This window comes from Dromiciops gliroides, chromosome 3 (assembly GCF_019393635.1).
Source record: "Dromiciops gliroides isolate mDroGli1 chromosome 3, mDroGli1.pri, whole genome shotgun sequence".
Classification (NCBI taxonomy): Eukaryota; Metazoa; Chordata; class Mammalia; order Microbiotheria; family Microbiotheriidae; genus Dromiciops; species Dromiciops gliroides.
In genome coordinates this window covers 88,567,947-88,589,694 of record NC_057863.1, presented here as the reverse complement: position 1 = coordinate 88,589,694, position 21,748 = coordinate 88,567,947, and the positions used below count along the sequence as shown (strand labels likewise).

At 39.7% G+C, this 21,748-nt stretch overlaps 1 pseudogene; it reads left to right on the top strand.

Annotated features, from left to right (window-relative positions):
- The first annotated feature begins 852 nt into the window (after positions 1 to 852).
- LOC122747174 lies at positions 853 to 2,040 on the top strand (annotated as a pseudogene).
- Positions 2,041 to 21,748: the final 19,708 nt, after the last annotated feature.

The window sequence follows — 21,748 nt, the reverse complement described above, 5'->3', positions numbered from 1 at the left end:
GTTTTTTTAGTGAGGCAATTGGGGTTAAGTGACTTGCCCAGGGTCACACAGCTAGTAAGTGTTAAGTGTCTGAGGCTGGATTTGAACTCAGGTACTCCTGAATCCAGGGCCAGTGCTCTATCCACTGCACCACCCAGCTGCCCCCTGTAACCTACTCTGATGACAATATCATTTCTTTTTCTGCTTCAATTTCCCTTCACCCAAACGCTTTCTACCATGTTTCTCCCACCTAGTTTCTGGATTTTCTCACATTTATTTATCTTATATACATGGAACTTAATTTCCCACATTGCTTGGGAATTGTGCATGAGTTTAAAGTGTGGTCATGTGCCAAGTGACAACTACGGTGATTGTAGTGTTCTTTAGAAGACTGAAGTTCTAAGAAAGGACTGAGGTAAACAAGGGGAGTTGTAGTTGAGTAGCAACAACAGAGAAAACATTAACATATGGTAGTCACTGTAGCCTGAACTTTGCCATCCCATCTGAGCTATGATGATAAGGCAAGAGCTTCCAACATTTTCTGTCTATAGGACTCCTAGGAAAGATTCCAAGAAGCTGACTATATCACATACTAAATACAACCTTTGGATCACGAGTGCAAAGTTGCTATGTCCTTAGAATTAGGAGGATGGAAGAGAAATTCGATTACAACTTCCCTAAAAGTGTAGGTCTGCTGCCCATTGGGTATGGGCACCAAGAATATTTTACTCTGAGTCTCTTTTTGATGGGGTTATATTATTTAATGTTCAATAAAATTTCGTTGTTTTCAGACGTGTTACTTTTATGTCTAGCAATCAGGTGGGAGTTTACTCATAGTTTGAAAGGTTATCACCACTCCCCCCTTTCTGTCTTCTCTGTTCTGCAAACAGCTCTTCTGCTTTGCCCCTTACCCCCTGAGAATGTGAGCCTGCACCAAGTTTATCTTTACCCCTGCCCTTGTAAGGAGCAGTTCTCAGCTTATGAGTCTACTGTTATCTGCAGTGGTGTTAAACCCACCAAAGGTTCAAACAGACGAGAGCCTCAGCATATTGACAGAATCAGCTCTGGTGATCACATTGATCCCCAGATGAAGCTTTCAAAACAGCACCATATCAAGAGACATTGACACAGAAACCAAGTTCATCAGGGCTGGGGCTGCCATTGTGGGAGTGCCTGGCTCTACGGTTGGGATCAAGACTATGTTTAGAAGTTCTATCACTGGTTATGCCAGTAACCCCTTCTTACAGAAGCAGCTCTTCTGAGCATGGGATAGTTTATCTGTCAGATTTATGAACAGGGGAAGAATTTAGGAGCAAAGAAAATACAGAAAGTATTACAAAATGTAAAAGAGATCATTTTTATTATATAAAATTAAAAAGCTTTCGCACAAACAAAACCAATAGAACCAAAATTATAAGGAAAGCAGAAAACTGGGAAAGAATTTTTGCAAAAAGTACCACTGATAAAGGCTTCGTTTCTCAAATATATAGAAAACTGAGTCAAATTCATAAAAATACAAGTCATTCCCCAATTGATAAATGATCAAAGATATGAACAGGCAGTTTTCAGACAAAGAAATCAAAGCTTTCTATAGTCATATAAAAATAATCTAAATCACTACTGCCAGCAATGCAATGATCCAAGACAATCCCAAAGGACTAATGATGAAGCATACCATCCATCTCCAAAGAAAGAACTGATATTGATTGAACACAGACTGAAACAGGCTATCATTTTCTTTCTTTCTTTTTTTCTTTTATTCAAGTTTTCTTGTACAAAATGACTAATATGGTAATGTTTTACATAATTGCACATGTATAACCTATATTTTATTGCTTACTGCCTCGGGGATTATTTCCCCCTTAGGGAAGAGAGGGGAGGGAAGAAGGGATAGAATTTGGAACTCAAACTTTAAATAAAAACATTTATTATCTTTAAAAAAGAAATTTTTAAAAAAGAAGCAAGAAGCAGCTCTTCTATACTAAACTGAGTTTTGCTCTGCCCAAAGCCATGAGACTATTTTGCCTGGTGGTGGCTTTCTTCATCTTATTTACCACATGAAGGAGCCATCTCTACCCCACCCCACCATGATTCCTCCTCCTCTTCCTTCTTCAGGTGCTTCTGGAGGTATTTCCAGCTCCATTTTCCCAGGCAGGTCAAGGGAAAACTGTCAGCTCAGAGTTTGATGGAAAGGAGACAAATAAATACTGTATTAATAAGCTGAAGAAGAAAATATCATCACAAAACAGCTACACCAAATCTGGGAGTAGCTAAAATGGGCCCTACATATACAACGTTATTCTGCTCCCTGGCCTTTTTATTTATTTTATTATTATTATTTTTTTTTTAGTGAGGTAATTGGGGTTAAGTGACTTGCCCAGGGTCACACAGCTAGTAAGTGTTAAGTGTCTGAGGCTGGATTTGAACTCAGGTACTCCTGACTCCAGGGCCGGTGCTCTATCCACTGTGCCACCTAGCTGCGCCCCCCCCCCCCCCGCCTTTTCCTAAGCCTTGTTTTTAATGAGGAATACCCTTCCAGACCTATATTACAGTCCTATATTACATCCTACTAAGTCTCAGTGATATACGAGGTCAAATTTACTGCCTTGTTTTAGGAGATCTAGTCCATCCATTTGTTACCCTTGGCATGAGCACTTGTGTATAGACATCTAAGGTCATGGATTTGACTATAGGCTCCCTTCTTGGATTTTTATCTTCTATGGTAATTTTTGGGCACTTCTACTATCATCTTCCTGCCTTGTAGCCACTTTCTCTAGTATCTAGCTTGATAGATAGTCAGTCGGTTTTATCTCTCTCCTTCCTTTTTAGTTTAAAACTTCTTAATTAGATCTGCAAGAGTCCAGGCAAAGATATTTCCCCTCTTTAAATTTTTTTCTATCTTTCTTTCTTTCTTTCTTTCTTTCTTTCTTTCTTTCTTTCTTTCTTTCTTTCTTTCTTTCTTTCTTTCTTTCTTTCTTTCTTTCTTCTTCTTCTTTTTTGCAGGGCAGTGAGGGTTAAGTGACTTGCCCAGGGTCACACAGCTAGTAAGTGTCAAGTGTCTGAGACCGGGTTTGAACTCAGGTTCTCCTGAATCCCAGGGCCAGTGCTTTATCCACTGTGCCACCTAGCTGCCCTCATCTTTAAAAATAAAAAAAAGAGTTATATTGATTTTGTGTTTGTTTTTTACAAGTTTCATTTTCTAATGTATCTCTTTTCCCTCACCCATGCAGAGAGCTATCCCTTAAAACAAAGAATAAAAAATAAACAAGAAGGCAGTTCAGCAAAACTAACCAGCTCATTAATGAAATCCAAAAGTCCATACTATTGAGTGGGATGGGAAGTACACCCACCGACCCCTGTAATCGAGACTCGAGGAGAAAGGAGGCCAAAGCACTGATTTTATTTCTTTCAAAAGAAAGGTGTACCACACTCACTGTCTGGGACAACCAGGAGGTGTAACACACTGAGATTAGGAAACCAAGCAGTTTTTATACTCTTTACAGACATCTAATTTAAGCAAAATGTGGTAATTGGGTTAACACTATATGTTCAGCAATAAATCTCTCTCCTGGGATGTTCAGTGATAAGTCTCTCTCCTGGGTCATAGTGCCCCAACCTCAGGGGTTCAGCCATAGGTTATTTTGCAAAATTGTTTCAGCAACAATTTATTATATCTACATAATGTCTCGGTGCAGACCCTATGAAGCAATTTTTAAGTTGATATGTCTATATTTAGAAAGGGGGATAGTAGCTTCCCATTATTGCCTCTAGAGAAAAAACAGAGAGAGAAATAGGGGGCTTTAAGGGGCTTTAAGACTTTGAGATCAGATCACTAGGCCGAAGGGGGGGCACTTTCCATCTCAGTGGAGGGTCATATCTCTATGTCCCTCTCACTATGTTCTACCTCCTTCATCCCCCATTTCTGAAAAAAAAAAAGGGAGAGAAGTACATACTTATATCTATTCTTTAGGGTTGAACTTGGTAATTATAATTATACAGTATTCATTTTTTTGCTAATGTTGCTGTTCTTTCTATTTAAATTGTAGTCATTGTTTTCCTGGTTTTCCTCATTTTACTTTCGTCACTTTATGTCTTCCCATGCTTCCCTGTTTTAGTTATATCTATCGTTTCCTATGCCATAGTAACATTCCATTAAATCCACATGCCAGGATTTGTTAGACATTCCCCAACAGATGGACATTTACTTTGTTTTCAGTTTTTTGCTACTACAAAAAAATGAAAATAAATGTATTCTTACCAGATCTTGTCAAGTGTCCTCTATCCCTGGATAGGAGCTTGTCATTTTGATTTTATGTCATGATCCAGAAATCCATTTCCTGTTCTCGAGAAGTTTAAAACCTAATAGAGAACATGCCCATATACAAATAAGTATGATACAAAGTAGGAAGTGACAAACTTTAAAAAGAGATCCAGAGAAAAGTGATATATAATAATTTAAGATAGAAGAGAGTATTTTAAGTTGGGAAGGTTCTAAGAAGGATTCACAGAGGATATAACACCTGATTTAAGTGTTGAAAAAAAGAAGGATTTCAATAGTTATGAGGAATGACCCACAAAAATAGAAGAGACTGGACAATACAGAACAAAATTAAGGAATAGCTCATAGTTCAGTTTGACTAGAATATGGACTGATATTTAAGGTCCCTTATATGTTGTTTGATGGGCAGAAGTATGGCTCCAACCTATTTTGCTAGCCCTGTTTTATTCTAAGGAATTTGCATTTTATCCCATAGGCAACTGGAGGTGAGCCTTTGTGGAAAGAGCACTGGACTTGGAGTCAGGAAGAGCAGAGTTAAAATCCTGACTTAGATATTTAGTAACTATTTTGCCTATTGGCATGTCACTTACTCTCTCTGAATCTCAGTTTCCTAATCTGTAAAGTGGAAATAACAATGGCACCTACATCATAGGGTTTTTGTGAGAATCAAATGCGATATGTATACATTGTGCATTGCAAAATAGGATCAACGATCTTGTGATTTGGCAATTAAGATGTCATATTGATGATCTTGGAAAGAGAAGTTTCATAGAAGTCAGACTTAGAAGAGACCTCAGGAAATTATCCAGTCCAACATATACATGAATAAGAATCTCCTCTATAACCTACCCAACAAATGGTCATCTGGTCTTTGCTTGAAGACCTCCAGTAAGGGGGAAACTCAACACTTTTTGAAGCAGTCCATTCCACATTTAGGTAGCTTTGCTTTCTTGGCATTAAGCCTAAACGCGCCTCTTCCTAGCCTCTACCCATGGCTCCCAGTCCTTCCCTTTGGCATCCAAACAACAGAGTTAATTCCTCTTCCACAAAACACCTTACCTATCAAGTCTTCTAAATATTTTCTTCTCCAGGCTAAACCACCCCCATTCCTTTCTCTTGATGCTCAGATTGAATGATCTAAAATTCTCTATATGACCTCCAGTAATCAGTGTTCTTCCTAAAATGTCTCTGTCAAAACTTGACACAATACTTCAGATGGAGTTTGACCAGGACAAAAGATCAATAGATTATCACCTCCCTAGTCTCAGATACTCCACTTCTCTTAACAAAGCCCAGGATCTCATTAACTTTCTTGGCTGTCTGACCATATCCTTGACTCATATTAAGCTTGTAATACACTAAAATCCCCAGATGGTATCATTAGCTAAAAGGGACAAAAGGGAATTTCTATGAGGCATTTGGTGCAGGTAGAATGAAGGGAACTTAAAGATCACATAGCCATTAGAGGCTAGGTGACTTGGTCAAAATCAGAATTCAAATTGCAGGGGGTTGCGGAGTAATTGGGAAGTGAAGATAGCAAATTTGAATAACTCTTTCTAGAACTTTTACAGTACAATAAATGGAGACCATCCCTAGAATGATAGTTTGAGTGGATGGCAGGGTTTTGGGATAGAGGAAAACCCAGTTTGTTTATAGGCATAGGGGAAGGAGCCAATAAAAAGGAAAAGATTGAAAATGAGAGAAAACTTTTAGAAGGAATATATATGTATATATACATACATATGTGTGTGTGTGTGTGTATATGCATGGGGGGGGGAGAGAAAGAGAGAGAGAGAGAATATAGAGTAGAATATAAGTGATGGTCAGCAGTGACTTGGTCCCTAGTCAGTTAGGCTAGAGGACACACTGCTGGGGAAGAATAAGGGAGGAAGATGGTGTTCAGTGTGGGGTGTCTATGGAAATGGGTGACTATACTCTGATTAGCTTGGAGTTTTAAGGTAGAGAGACAGAGCGCAATGGTGACCAAAGCATGGCTCTATCCCTGTACCACCTAGCTAAAAGAATCAAACAGGTGAGTTTTGATCTGCATCACTGGAGGGAGTCCAAATGTTAGTGAGATCCCAGACTAATTATAATATTGGCATATATTTGTTACTAAACATTTCAAATGCAGTTTGTCCAGGACAGCACTTGTTTCACTAAAGTGAAATCCCTGAGATGTGCGTGAAGCCAATCATTTGTAAACATAGAGATTTTGACTTGTCCTGACTACTTATATTCAGTATCAAAAGTCAAATATGTAAATTGTTATTTGAGCATGTTGATAAGTCATTTCCCATTCTCACACCATCAGCACCCCTTTTTTCCTTAGCAATGTACTGTAGGAATGAGAATCAACTATTCCTGTTGAACACTCAGCAACACTGAAGAAGAAGAAGAGAAGAAGAAGGAGAGAGAGAATGGAAGTAAGGAAACACAAAGGGAGGGAGGGATGGGGGAAGGAAAGAAAGAAGAAAATGAAGGAGAGATGGAAGGAGGAAGAAAAAGAGCATTTATTAAGTACCTAATATGTTATAAGCCCTGTGCTAAGCTCTAGGGATACAAAAACAAAGTAAATCCTTGCCTTCAATTACCTTGCAATCTAATATTGAGAGCCCACCTTGCATTCTAATATTGAGCAACACACTAGACATCGTGGGAATTACAAAAGAAATAGAAAAAGATAAAGAAAGTCAATACTTGTTTGTCATCACACAACTATTCAGAGTTCTCAGTGCCCAACACCTCAGATGTTACTCTAGTGGGAAAATAGTGCCTCAGTTTCCCTCAGCATGCTCCCTTAGAGAACTTATATAAATCAAATAAATCTAAGATACTCTGCAGTTAACAAATGAGCAAAACAAACTTCTTTCCCCCTCTCTAAGTATTTGGCTTTTCCCAGTTTCCCCATTACTATCAATGGTACCGCAATGCTCTTCATCATTAGGAGAATTTGGTTTTAGAAGCAAATCCTCTTTCATCAGTTGTAGAGACTAGAACCAGGGAAATCAGCAAGATTATTGATGTGAGCAGGGAAGGAAGACCTAGAGTAGCATTGTGATTGTGAGAATAAGAAAGGAATGAGTGCGATAAAGTGACATAAGATTCTAAATCTTGGAGTTAATTTGGTTTCTCATTCATTTTCAATTCCATATCCAATTCATCAACACTTTCATATATCACTTCCTTATCCAGGTGCCTACAGTGATTTTCTGTTGCCTATATCATAAAATCCAATGTCCTTTGCCTTATCTTTCAAGTGTGACCACCTTATAAACTTCTGATATGAGCCAAGATAGTCAAGATACTGTGCTTACTGTTCCACACAAGTTACTTGTTACCACAAGTACACCTTTTGGCCAACTTAGATTGATGGTGAGGGGAAAAGAGAATATTCCATATGCTTCTTCCTCTAGCCTCCTCCCATGAGTTCACTTGGGTTGCTCCTTTCATTCCACTTCCCACAAATAAACTGCCTTCATTCCACATATTGTATCACAATATTGTCAATAGACCTGACAAAGATACCAACCTCTCTCCTACTTAGACTCCCTGATCAATGAACTCCCACAGAATGTATTCTCTGTACCACACCATGGTTGTCTATAGGCAAAATGCAAAAACACAGAGCATCTGACCCAGTATACTGAGTCAATTAAATCCCAGTCCAGTGTTCTTCTCCAAGAACTTCTCCCAAGAATATATGCCTTAACAATAGTAACAATTCCCAATCCTATAGTACTTAAAGGTTAATAAGGTGCCTTTCTCAAAAACAACCCTTTAAGTAGCTAGTGGAAATATTATTCCCGTTTTGTACAAATATTTAAAGGATGTATGATTTCATCTGTGTGGTAATTAATTCTTAATTCTAGTGCCTTCCTTCTTTTAATTATTTCCTATTTATTCTGTAGATAGCTGGTTTGTACATAGTTTTTTGCTTGTTGCCTCCCCCACTAGATTGTAAACTCCTTGAGGGCAGAACCTTTTTACCTCTTTTTGTATCACCAATGCTTAGCATAAAATAAAATACATAGAATGACAAAGGGAATCAATTATATTAAATAGTTATGGGGGCAGCTAAGTGGCACAGTGGATAAAGCACTGACCCTGGATTCAGGAGGACCTGAGTTCAAATCTGGCCTCAGACACTTGACACTTACTAGCTGTGTGACCCTGGGCAAATCACTTAACCCTCATTGTCCCGCAAAAAAAAATACAGTTATCAAAATGTTTTTTTAAAGTACATGGATCCTTATATTAAGAACTCCTGCTTGAAAGAGATGGGAAATCCAATAGTGGAGCAAATATTAAAGTTGGAGGTATGGATTTAAGAATCTTTTGCACACAAACAATAGAAATCACTGGGCAGGGTATTAGGACCTCAGTTACAATCTATTATTTACTGCAAGTGTGACCTTGGGCAAGTCTTTGAACCTCAGTTTCCTCACCTGTAAAATAATGAGGGGAAGGGGGCAGCTAGGTGGCACAGTGGATAAAGCACTGGTCCTGGATTCAGGAGGACCTGAGTTCAAATCTGACCTCAGACACTTGACACTTACTAGCTGTGTGACCCTGGGCAAGTCACTTAACCCTCATTGCCCACCAAAAAACAAACAAACAAAAAACCTCATTTACCAAAATATGAGGGGAAGTTAAATAGTTTCTAAGGTCCCTTTTAAACGCCTACGAGATGCCAATAGTTGAAAGGGGTAGAAATGAGTGAAATAAACAGAGAAAGTAGCCACAAAGATAAGAGGACAGCCAGGAAAGCTCAGTGTCATGGAAACTCAAGGAAGTGGTGAAGACAGAAGCCAGAATGCAGACATGAGGAGGAAGTTAGAAGATGCAGGCAAAGGGTTTATAGATGACTTATTGAAAAAGTTTAGCCAAGCAGGGCATGAGAAAAGGGATGATACTTGGCAGAGGAAGAGCTAAGTCAGTGAGAGTAGTTGCCTGAGGCATATCAGTCTTGAGCCTACTTAAGGACTTTTAGTCCTATTCCCAGAAGATGTGGGTGACTATTTTCACACTGGGTTACAGGCAATCTTACTTGTCCCCATTCCAAGAATGCAGGACTTGAAGAAGCAGGCCAGGTAACCTAAACCAAACAATGCTCTAGATGAACCTCTTTTAGAAAAGTGTGAGGGTTAGGGATAGAGGGAGTTTCCTGCTTGAGACTCAGACTTATTCTTTGGGACCCTCAGACCCCTTTGGAAAGCCCTGTTTTACAATCTTACAAAGGTTGAGGGGCAGCTAGGTAGTGCAGTGGATAGAGCACTGGCCCTGGATTCAGGAGGACCTGAGTTCAAATTCAGCCTCAGACACTTAACACTTACTAGCTGTGTGACCCTTGGCAAGTCACTTAACCCTAATTGCCCCACAAAAAATAAAAAAGCAACAAAACAAAGGTTGAGTAACATTTTTTTTTACCACTTCAAAGGCACCAGAAGACCTTTAAAAGCAAAACAAAACAAAGAAAAATATCCACTCAGGAAAGCATGAAATCCATTTTCTTGGGAATGCTAGTGATGTCTACCACTACAGCAGGTACCAAGCAGATTTGGGATGCTGGAAACTCCCAAAGCTTGGGAAAAGAGGAAACGGGAAACAATGTTAGTGGGATTTCCATCTCACCCCCTAAACATGACTTTCTGGATCAGACCATTTGGCCAAGGCCTCACTCCTCACTAGGAGACCCCTACTACACAGGTTGAGACTTGCCCAGTGGCCTAGATCTATTTTCAAGCTACTCTCTCTAAGAATGTTTTTGTATATTGACTTGTACATTGGAGTTTACCCTGTACTCCCAGAGTAAACCAAATTGAGACATCTATCCATCCATCTGTCTCTTCTTCCTCCTTTCCCTCTTTTAATCAATAGGAAAGTATTCTAAATATGATTGCTCTTGGCTACTTTCTCCAGCTCCCCCCTCCCCCAACTTCAAGATCACAAGCTCTCTCCCATGGGTATTTGGACCAGAAATGAAAACGCTCAAGAAGAATGAGGTATTTTTTTTCCTTCAGAGGGTGAGGGAAAAAAAAACATTTGGAGTTGCCAGCATTCATGTGGGATTTTTATTATTATTATTTAAAAGGATTGATTGAAACTGTTGCCCCTGCCCCCACCTGATGAATCAGTAAATTGTAACAAGAGAATCTGGCTAAACAAGTTTCCGATTCAAACGTTATCTTGTGCACAAAGGACTCTTTGAATATGGTTTCTGTGTTTGGCTCCTTGTGATGGAGTGGAAAGTTGTGTTTTCACTGTGACTGGAATTCATCTCTCCCTTCAGCAATGTCTGATGGCTGCAGCTCTCTGAGACTGCAGAGCTCAGCCTGAAGGGGGATGTTGGGGGGGGCGGAGTTGGGGGGAGCGCCATGGGATAGAGTTGGGGGGAGGGGCTGAAAGGTTCATCTGGAAAGAAAGGCTGCAGTCACCTGATTTCCTGCCAATTAACACATGGAAATTTATCATATTTCTCTCAATGAGGCTGCAACAGATAAGGAATTCTGTACCCCTTCGTTACCACATCATTGATAATGGGCGGGGGGGGGGGGACCTTTCCAAGAAGCTCCCAATCCAAACATTCCTGGGCCTCTGAGAGTAAGTGATTGATAGAATGCACCCCTTTTAAAAGGACTCCAAACCTAAACAGAATGTGTCTGGTTACTGACAAAATTAAATTACCCTGTTCAAAAAGGCTGCAGGTCTGGGGGGAGCTTCCCCTTCCAGGGAAAACAAAAGTTACTGTTACAGATAAAACCAAAACTTGGGCATCGATTCTTAACAGTTAGAGCTTAAAACCAGAACTTTATTATATGTCTGACCCCCTTTAAATCTGAGGATGCTTTTTGCTGCTCTCACCCATGATTTATATACCAAGAGCCTCTGACAATAGACTGGTGCCCTTAAAAATGTAACTGCTCTAGCCTCCTTTCTCAGAAGCAACATTTTCAGCATAGGAAAAATCTAGAGGTTTTCCTCTTTCCTCATGCAGCTCTGGTTCTGAGTACCACATTTTCTGTTTGTGAATAGTAAGGCTATATCCCAGGGCAAGGTAAGATTTATTACTGGCTATCATCAACATTTCTGGACAGAAAATTCTAACCACCTTAAAAATGTTTTATTGATACCTTTGGAGGTTACACACACACACACACACACACACACACACACACACACACACACACCATACCCAATCTTCCCATATGCCACATACCACCCCTCCCTCCTCTTCCTCCCCTAGAAATCTGCATAAAAGAGAAAAACAATTAAGCAAGACCAACTGACACAACAACCATGGCTGGCAGTGTAGGCAACATTCCACACCCATGGTCTGCTCTCTACTTGTTTCATCATCTTTCTTCCAAGGTCAAGATTTTTTGCCACCTTTTCCTATAAAATATAGCAAAGTTAGATTCAGCAGAACAGACTGAAGAAACAATAACTCCAACTTTCAAGGCAACCCATAAGCCCGAACAATTCCAGTCAACCAATTGGATACGTTTTGTTGAATGCTTACCATGTGTTTAGAACCATTCTAGGATGCCCAGGGGATATAGAAGTTGATTACAAGGCCACTGACCTCTAAAGAGTTTATAGACTAGCTGAGGAGATGAGATTATACACAAGATATAATCAGAGGACAGTATCTCTGTAATCTCATGCAAACCTGTGTGGTACTGTGTCTAAATACAACAGGAGTTCAGAGAAGGGGAAAGACGGGGTGGGCTGGAATAGCCTAGGTGCCTCTAATCCAAATTCTAAGGTTTCCAACATGATGGATTTGGTTTGCTAAGTATTTAGCTGGAAAGATATCTTCCTCTGAGACCCAAGCCTTGATAATAAGGACCCTCCTCTCCTTTGAAGCCAGTTTTGAAATCTCTTCCCTGGCTGGAAAGCCATATCTCATATGTCCTCTCCACTCTGGTACATCCATCCAACAGCTGAACATGTGGTTGGTGTGGCCCAGCTGGACCTGACCGTCTTCCTGTTCCGAGGAGATATGTCATCAATTTGAGTTTGTGTTTGGGAAAAATTCGCTTTTATTTTGTTTTTGATTAATGTGCTAAGATGTTACATTAGGGAAAGAATTAGGGAAGGAACTCCCTGATTCGTGGGCCCAGCCTAGCTGGGTGGGTTCACAGCCCAACAGCTGAACTGAATCTGAACACTGCGGTTTGAACATTTGGCAAGGCGTTTGGCAGTGCTGGACGTTGCAATGTGGTGGCTGTTCCATCACACTGTCATCACATTGCAGAAAACACCCCCAAACAGCCCAGCTGGGACACGGATGGCAGCAGAGAGGCAGTCAACAGAGGAAAGCACCTAACTCAGGAGGTTCCCCAACCCCTCCTTTGGCCAGCCAGTCCAATCCACCAGGGAGATGGTCTGTTCTTAGCATTCATGTGCTCGGCTTTTTGATAGCAGGGCACCAAACCATGGCTGTGGTGGGGTAGGAATGGCCCTTCATCCAAAAGCTGTCTTAAAGAAGGTTGTAACATTACTTCCCCCATCCAATAGCTAATGAAATTGGTTAACTAAAAGCAAGGTTGGAGGGAACAAAGAATTTACACTTGCCCAGAACCATTTCCTATCTGAGGAAGAAGGGGCAGTAGCCATTGAGATACAGAGAAGATTGGAGCAGGACCTCCTTTTAGGAAAATGGGTTATTTGTCTAAATGCCTGATGGAAATATCACAGTGTAGACTTAACTCTTCTCAGCAATACAATGATCCAAGACAATGCCAAAAGACTAATGGTGCAAAATGCTCTCCGCATTCAGAAAAGGAACTATAGAGTCTGAATACAGAGTGAAGCATACTACTTTCACTTCTGTTGTTGCTTTTCTGATATTGTTCTTGTTTATTATTTCTTGTGTGTTTTTTTTTCATTTTGTTCTGATTAATGTGGAAGTGTGTTTAACAAGATAGTAATGTATAACCTATATCAAATCACTTGCTGGCCGCATGAGGGGGAAGGGAAGGGAAGGGAAGGTGGGAGAAAAATTTGGAACTCAAAAAAATATCTTTACATGTAATTGAGAAAAATTTAAAATAAAAAAGAAATATCACAGTGAATGTTTCTATGTTTTGGAAGTCCTACTAGGAGGCAGCATTTTCCATGATAAAGCTAAAGGAAAGTCACTGAAAATCAAGATCCTTAGCCTCTCAGGGAAAAAAAAATAAGGGAAGTTGCTTTTGAAGTCATAGTGGATAAAGACACCTTAGTGTAGGTCCTGACTGAGATGTACTAGTTGGATGTCTCTCTTTCTATGCTATTCTCCCTCTGTACTATTTCATTTGGTGATCTTATCAACTCCCATGGTTTTAATTATCATCTCTATGTAGATGACTCTCAGATCTACTTATCCAATCATAATCTCTCTCCTCATCTGCAGTCTACCTCCAACTGCCTATTGTACATCTTGAACTGGATGCCCTGTCTTAAACTCAATATGTCCAAAGCCAAATTCATTATTTTCCTCGAAGCCCCCACTTCCAAATTTCCTTCAAGAGCATTCCTATCCATCTAGTTCCTCAGGCTCATAACCTGAGCATCATCCTCAACTCCTCATTCTCTCACCTTGGCAATTCCTATTGGTTTCTACTTTTGTAACATCTCTCATAAGTGCCTCCTTCTTTCCCCTGACACTGCCACCACCCTGGTGCAGGTCCTTATTACCTCTTGCCTGGATTATTTGCTGGTCTCCCTGCCTCAGTTTATGAGGAGAAGAGAAAAGGAGAGGTGGAATGGGGTTAATTGCATCATATGAAGAGATGCAGAAAACCCATTACCAAAGAAGGAAAGAAGGGAGGGGTGAACATTGTTCTTTGCCTCAAGTCTCTTCAAACTTTGAAGTGCAAGTCTGACCATGTCATCCCTCTATTCAATAAACTCCAGTGATTCCCTAGTACCTCCAGGATCATATATTCCTCCTTTGCTTTTAAAATCCTTCATAACCTGGCCCCTTTTCTTCTTCTTCTTCTTCTTCTTCTTCTTCTTCTTCTTCTTCTTCTTCTTCTTCTTCTTCGGCAATTGGGCTTAAGTGACTTGCCTAGGGTCACACAGATAGTAAGTGTTAAGTGTCTGAGGTCAGATTTGAACTCAGGTCCTCCTGACTCCAGCGCTGGTGTTCTATCCACTGCATCACCTAGCTGCCCCAAGGCCCCTTACTTCTTTTCAAGTCTTCCTATAATGTAATCTAAGATCCACTGATGAACCAACCCTTCGTGTTCCCTATCTCCTGACTTCAAGCATTTTCACTGACTGTCCCCTATGCTGCCTGGAACTCTCTCCCTTCTCATCTCCATCTCACAGCCTCCCTGGCTTCCTTCAAGTCTCATCTAAAAATCCCACCTTCTACAATAAACCTTTACCCCAAACTGATCCTGTCTATATATTGTTTATACCTCGATGTTTGCATATTGTCTCCCCATTCGACTGTGAACTCCTTGAAAGCAGGATCTGCCTTTTGCCTTTCTTTTCATCTCCCCCATACACACACATCTTTGTTTAGCACAATGTCTGGTACACAGTAGGCACTTATCAAATGCAAGCTGACTGAGCAGCAAATCACACCTCAGTGCCCTAGGCAATTCTCTAAAACTATAAATTGCAGAACAGGTACCAATCTGTATTGGTAGAGGGAGTTTCTTCATCTGACAGTTCCCTTTTCCAATGAAATCACAGGTCCAGTCCCTCACACTGTCTCTTTACCTCAATGCCTAGCCCTGTAGAGCTACATGATTAAAAAAAAAGTCTTCCCCCCCCCACACACACACATACAATACTTTCTTAAGAGCTTCAAATGAACTCCCTCTAAAGTTTTCCTTTAGTTGATTCATCTGTCTTTTGGGGAAAGGAACACTTCCCCCCAAAAAAATACTGTGTGAAGGCTTTGAATTTGAGAAGGGGAGGAGGGCAGTGTTGGGATGGGAAGAAGACTCCAAAAGCATCTTAGCCAAAGATTCAAACAAATATTATCTAGATATTTTAGAAGATGCAGAACACAATCACGAATCTAAAATAGCAGGTCAGATAAAAAAGAAGTATTCAGTTATTAATTATGAAGAAAATAAAACAATATACATGCTAATGGCAGGCTGAAATAGGGAAGAAAATTCCATTCTAAGTCATTCTTTGGAGGGGTGGAGCCAAGATGGCAGAGAGAAGCCAGTAAGCTGCCTGAGCTCTCCCAAGTTTCCCTTGTCATTTTTTGTATATTGCTAAGGATACACTAGAAGGATAGCTATATGATGGTTGTAAGGCTGAATATTTCCCTTCTTTAAATTAAAAAGTTTTCTTTTTAGACAAGACCAAAAAAAAAAAACAACACCCCACCACAAAAGTGCTTTTCATGTACTTTTTCTTTCTTTCCTTCCTTCCTTCCTTCTTTCCTTCTTTCTTTCCTTCCTTCTTTCTTTCTTTCTTTCTTTCTTTCCTTTTTTCTTTCTTCCTTCCTTCCTTTCCTTCTTTCTTTCTTTCTTTCTTTCTTTCTTTCTTTCTTTCTTTCTTTCTTTCTTTCTTTCTTTCTTTCTTTCTTTCTTTCTTTCACAGGGCAATGAGAGTTACGTGACTTGCCCAAGGTCACACAACTAGTAAGTGTCAAGTGTCTGAGGCTAGATTTGAACTCAGGTCCTCCTGATTCCAGGGCAGATGCTTTATCCACTGTACTACCTAGCTGCCCCCCATGTACTTTTTAATATTAAAATATTGGGGTTGGTCCTGATACAATCAGGCATACTTTTCCCATCTTCTGTTCCTGGTATGATGGTGTTTGGGGGGGGGAGGCACGCAAGCACACATGCTCTCACCTTAGTAAGAAGGGGAGGAAATAATTTTCACCTAGAATAATTTATTGTTAGTCTTTAAACTCATATGCCAAATATCCCCAGAGCACTGACCTTCAGTAGGATTTTACTTACCATGCCCCCCCCCAAAAAAAACACAAAGGAAAATAGAACTGCTGTTGGTCAGACAGCTATCAAAGGGTGTTTGGAGAGAGTGTCTCCTGAATAATTTTTATAAGTCATATTTCAAATCTTTGATCTTGACGGCTCTAAAATATTCCCTTCTCATTACATCATAACTGTGAAAGGATTTTTTTGTTGCCTAGTAGTATGACTTAAAAAATTTACATTAAATACACAAATATTTCCAAATTAAATGTCAGAATTTTCCAAATGATTAGTGATAGCATTAAAATTGCTAGCACTGCTGTGTATTATACCCAGAGAAATTCAGTATATTTATTGTCATGCCCACATCCACCTAGTCTCTAATTTAAGAGAGAATTCTTTTAATTACTGGATTTTACAGGTTTTATTTTTAAAACATTTATTATAAAGCTTGTCAAGAAAAGGGGCTGAAAATAGAGAAGAAAAACGATTTTAAATTATCCTCTAAATCATGAAAAAGAACAGGATCTCTATGGCCACATCGCATCTGTACTGAACAATAAAAACTTCAAAACACTGAACATTCCTGGAATAAACCATCTCAGATTCACATTATCAGCATTTTTGGAGCTTGATCCATGTAAATATTTGGGAGAGAGAACTGAAATGACTGAACAACAACAAAACCACCACAATGAGATCACAAATCCAAAGAAGTAAAAGGGAGTATTAGTTTGTGTGTATGCCCATTGGTAGGTGAGCAAAATGTGAATCTGGACTTTCCCTATGTCTTCTGTTCTCAAATAAATAATTTATTTAACTATTAGCCATAATCCTCAGAGAAGAGCTATTGGCATATGAGGGTCATCAAGCCCTTGATTCTAGAGTCTCTGGATAATACCCATAATCACTGCAAAAAAAAATAATAATAACACAACTATACACACAGGAAAAACCAACTGGATGAAAAAGGATTCCTGTCTAGCTATGATTTGCAGCTGAATAGACAACCCATAGAACTAGTCCATTCAAACATAAATACTGTACAAACACTGTGGAAAGATAATTAATTGAGTGCAGAATTTATTATAAGATTAGATTGCCTTTGGAAAATTGTACAGCGTTTTAATGACCCAAGTTTTTCCCTGAAACAAAGGCTTATCTTTTTAACATCAATGTTCTAGCAATGTTCTCTGCCTGTGAGTCATAGAAGACCAGAATCTGAGAAATTAAAATTGAATGTCACCCAAGGGGGAATGAAGAGGCACTTGGCAAACATTAGATTTTCCAATAAAACAGAATAAAATACCAAGAATGTGATTATCCCTAATTTTTTAAAAAATATTTTCTTTTAAGTTTAAAAAATATCATAACATCCTTTTGATGTACTTGGAGGACCATTATATTGAGGATAGAGGTTTCAGCCTAGAAAGAGTCTCCCAAGATGGACAGAGGCTAGCCAGTGGATGGATTTTATCCATAACATGTAGAGACTAGGTGATCTCAAAACATGTACTGTAATATCAAGCATGAGCCAACACAGATGTATTGAGTTCATTGAAAGTGGTTTTTCCCTCCTCAAACAGTCTAAATTGAGCTAAATCTGAAATGTATCACGCCAAGCAATTTTCCCTTAATTGTTAAAACCTTGGATATTTTCAGGTAGAGCTAATACACCTGTTTCTAATTCAGTTATATTTCACCCCCTCAATATGTTAGTCTGCCTGAGGAATCTGTCCAAAAATATCTTTCTGTGCTCTACCTCTTTTTAAAGGTCTTCCCTCTTTATAAACAGGTGGTCAAACATCTGGAGTCCCACCCCCCACTCCACCCTCAAGTTGGGTTCCAAAAACTCAGCATATACCATGTTTCAAAGAACCAGGTACTCTGAGAGATTAGAAAATATGTAATCTTATCACTAGTATATTTTGCTGAAGCAAGCAGTGAATTTTCTTACTACACAAATATGATTCTCCTGTCACTTTTTTTTTCCGAGATCAAATGCATGACCAAGGCCTCAACTTTAAACACTTTGAACTATCTTGGCTCAGTTCCCTCCATGATACCTTTAAAAATAGCAGCAACAATAATAATAACCAGAGTTATAACTAGGGTAGGGAATGTGGAGCTTTGCCACAGGGTGCCAGATTTAGATGGTGATAGCAACACCTGTAATCCTTCAGCAGCATAAAAGCAATAGAGCTTAACATCTAGTTAGAAAGGATAATTAGTTAAAAATTGAAGGTACCAAATTGTAGGGGAGGGTGTGAGCTCCACCTCTACCCTACCATGTTTCCCCTATCATCCCCTGGCCCATGTAGCATTTTCCCCACAAAAGATTTGTGCCTATGTCTCAGCATCTCTGACTTTTCCTGTCCTTCTCCACCCAAAATGGTGATTCTATCTGCTAAACTGAGGGCATGATTTGTTCCATTTTATATTTGAGACAGGATTCAATCCCAGGTCTTCTTTGGCTCTATTTAGTAATCTAACCATTATGCCACACTGAAGTCGCTTCTACCTTTCCAGTGGTATGAACCAGACTCTGGATTTATAGAAGTCACATTAATGGCTTTGGTCCCATGTTTATGCTTGCTAGCCTCATTTTTAGAGTGAGAGGGGATAGAAATAAGAGCATGCCATATTCTCATTAAAACTGATTTACTTGAGAAACTCAAAATCCTGTTTTCCCCTTTGGTATCACTCAAGTTCCTCCTGCCAATTTGTGAAGCTGCACCTCATTATTTTAATTGTCTGCAGCTCTTGGGTGAGTCTTAATAATCTAACTGGCCTAGGTGCAAGTGGCACTCTGTGGACATTGTCATTGTACTTTTCGACAGAAATGGAGGCTGCTCTTCTTGACTGAGGAAACCGAAGTCAGCCATTAATGTCTTTTGTTACTCTATCTCCGTGGGGAGTGGGGGGAAAGGAAAGGTTTGGGTTGTTTTTATATATGTCTTCCTTTTGATAGGCAGAAATGGCTAATCATAGGGGCAATGCAGAGGTGTTTCTTTTTATGAATGAAAAAGTATTTTCCAGATTGGGCTTGCTCCTTCCCACTCCCTAACCCCAGATTGGTTTTTTGCCTAAATCATCCCTTCTGACAACCACTTTTTCTGCAACCTTTCCCCAAGCTCCCAATCAATCAATCAGCATTTATTAAACACCTACTATGTGTCAGGCACCGTGCTCCCACTAAAAAAAAAGACCCTTGGGGAAAAAGAAAAGAAAAGAAGAGAGAAGAAACGGCTCCCATAGTTCCAATATTTTGTGTCCTCTCTTGTTTGGAGACCTTTTGCCTCACAACTCTGAATCAATCAACCAGTCTATAACATTTATTAAGTACCTAATATGTGCCAAGAACTCTGCTCCTATAAAGTTAAAGCCCCTTGGGAAAAAAGAAAAGAAAAGGCTCCCATAGTTCCGATATTTGACACATTGACTGACCTTTCTTCTTTGGAGTCCTTCTGCTTTCCAGGAAAAAGGAAATATTTTGAGGAGGGAGGGAGGGAGGGAGAGAGAGAGAGAGAGAGAATAACAAAGGAAGAGAAAACAATCATCAAAAATCAGGATTGTGTTTTGCTCATTCCTTTCTAGTGCTTCATGCCCTCTTTTCCCCACTCATTCACATATTATTCTTCCCGGTGGCTTCTCAGGCCCTTTCCCCAATCTCCCAAAGCACTCAGCCTCTTGGCTTCAATATGCAGATTAACCACTAGGGAGTACCAGGAGCCTGGCTGCAGATTTCAACCACAGTCTAGGGGCATGCTCTGCTTGGATTTCTGTTGTTTAAAATTTCCATTCCCACAAGTGGTCTAAAACTAAACATCACTAGCTGGTCCTTGGGTTTTAATCCTTTTCCAAGTTGGCCTGACCCAATGGACTCTGAAAACAGCCATGACAGTCATGGTGGTAATGACAGTGATGACATGATAATGATGAGGATGTGCATGTATGGGGTTAAACCAAAATATTTGTCTCTAGATATTCTCTAAACATCTTCTAGAGTAATCTGGGGGGAGGTGTAATGGGCCCCATTGGCAGGCTGGTAAAACCTACAGATGCCTTCTCAAACTAAGGTTTTTAAATGCAGAAAATAATATACATGGAATTCTAAAGGAAGCCAATTATATTGATGTGCACTTAGCAAAATATATATATATTTTTTTGCCTTTTTTTTTTTTTTAGTGAGGCAATTGGGGTTAAGTGACTTGCCCAGGGTCACACAGCTAGTAAGTGTTAAGTGTCTGAGGCCAGATTTGAACTCAGGTACTCCTGACTCCAGGGCCGGTGCTCTATCCACTGCGCCACCTAGCTGCCCCCAAAATATATATTTTTAAAAGTTTAAATAGTATTTTATTTTTTCCAATTACATATAAACACAGTTTTTAACATTCATTTAAAAATTTTTGAGTTCCAAATTTTCTCCCTCTCTCCCCTTCCCCTCCCTAAAATGGTAAGCAATTTGATATATGTTATATATTTGCAATCATGGAAAACATATTTCCATATTGGTCATGTTGTAAAAGAAGAAATAGACCAAAAGAAAAAAAAGACACAACAGATAAAATGAAAATGGTATACTTCAATCTGTATTCAGATTCCAAAAATCAGTTTTTCTCTGAATACAGATATCAGCAAAATACATTCTTTTAAAAAATTAACGGACTCCAAAGTAAGGACCCCTGTTCCAAACAGAAAGCTCCTAGTGAGCAGGGACTGTGTTTATTTCACTCAGCTAGTACTTGGAATTTGTGAGGGCCTAATGATTAAATTTTATGATGATGGTGTCCTTGACACCATCTTGAAGAGTCTTTAAAAACACTGTAGCCTACATACTCAGGGGTGGGGTGGGGAGAGAAATATGATTCAGCACTAATATCATCATTGATTCTAGAGCAAGAAGAGGCCTCAGATGGGCATCTATCAACTCCAAATAAGGAAACTGGGGTCCAGGAGGGAAATGACTTGTCCAGGTTCACACAGTGTCAGAGGTGGGTCCTCTGACTCCATGGCCCTTTTTCTTTTCACTGAACAAAATGGAATTAGATTTCTTCTGGACTTCTAGCCTAACTGACCTTGATCAAATGCAGTGGGGAAAACAGACAAGAGTTCTATGTTGTAGACTAAAGGAAAACCTGAAGTTGGCCCATAATACTACTTCTACCTTGTAGTTTAATGTTAAGAAAAAACAAAAACAACTTAACTTCCCTAGGCCTTAGGCTGAGACAGGCGGCAAGAAGGGAGGGAAGGAAAGGAAAGAAAAGCAAGTTGGCCGTGGTGGTCCTCCTCCAAAATGCTGCCTTGGCTGTCCTATGCAATTGCAGGGGTTTGGAAGATTCCAGATGGCTCCATACCTCCTGTTTTCTTGGCCTGAGCCAGCTCAATCTTCTCTATCTTTTTTTTTCTTTAAGTGTGGCAATTGGGGTTAAGTGACTTGCCCAGGGTCACACAGCTAGTAAGTGTTAAGTGTCTGAGGCCGGATTTAAACTCAGGTACTCCTGACTCTAGGGCCAGTGCTCTATCCACTGTGCCACCTAGCTGCCCCCACCCCCAATCTTCTCTTTTAAAGGGAAAATATCACATGGAA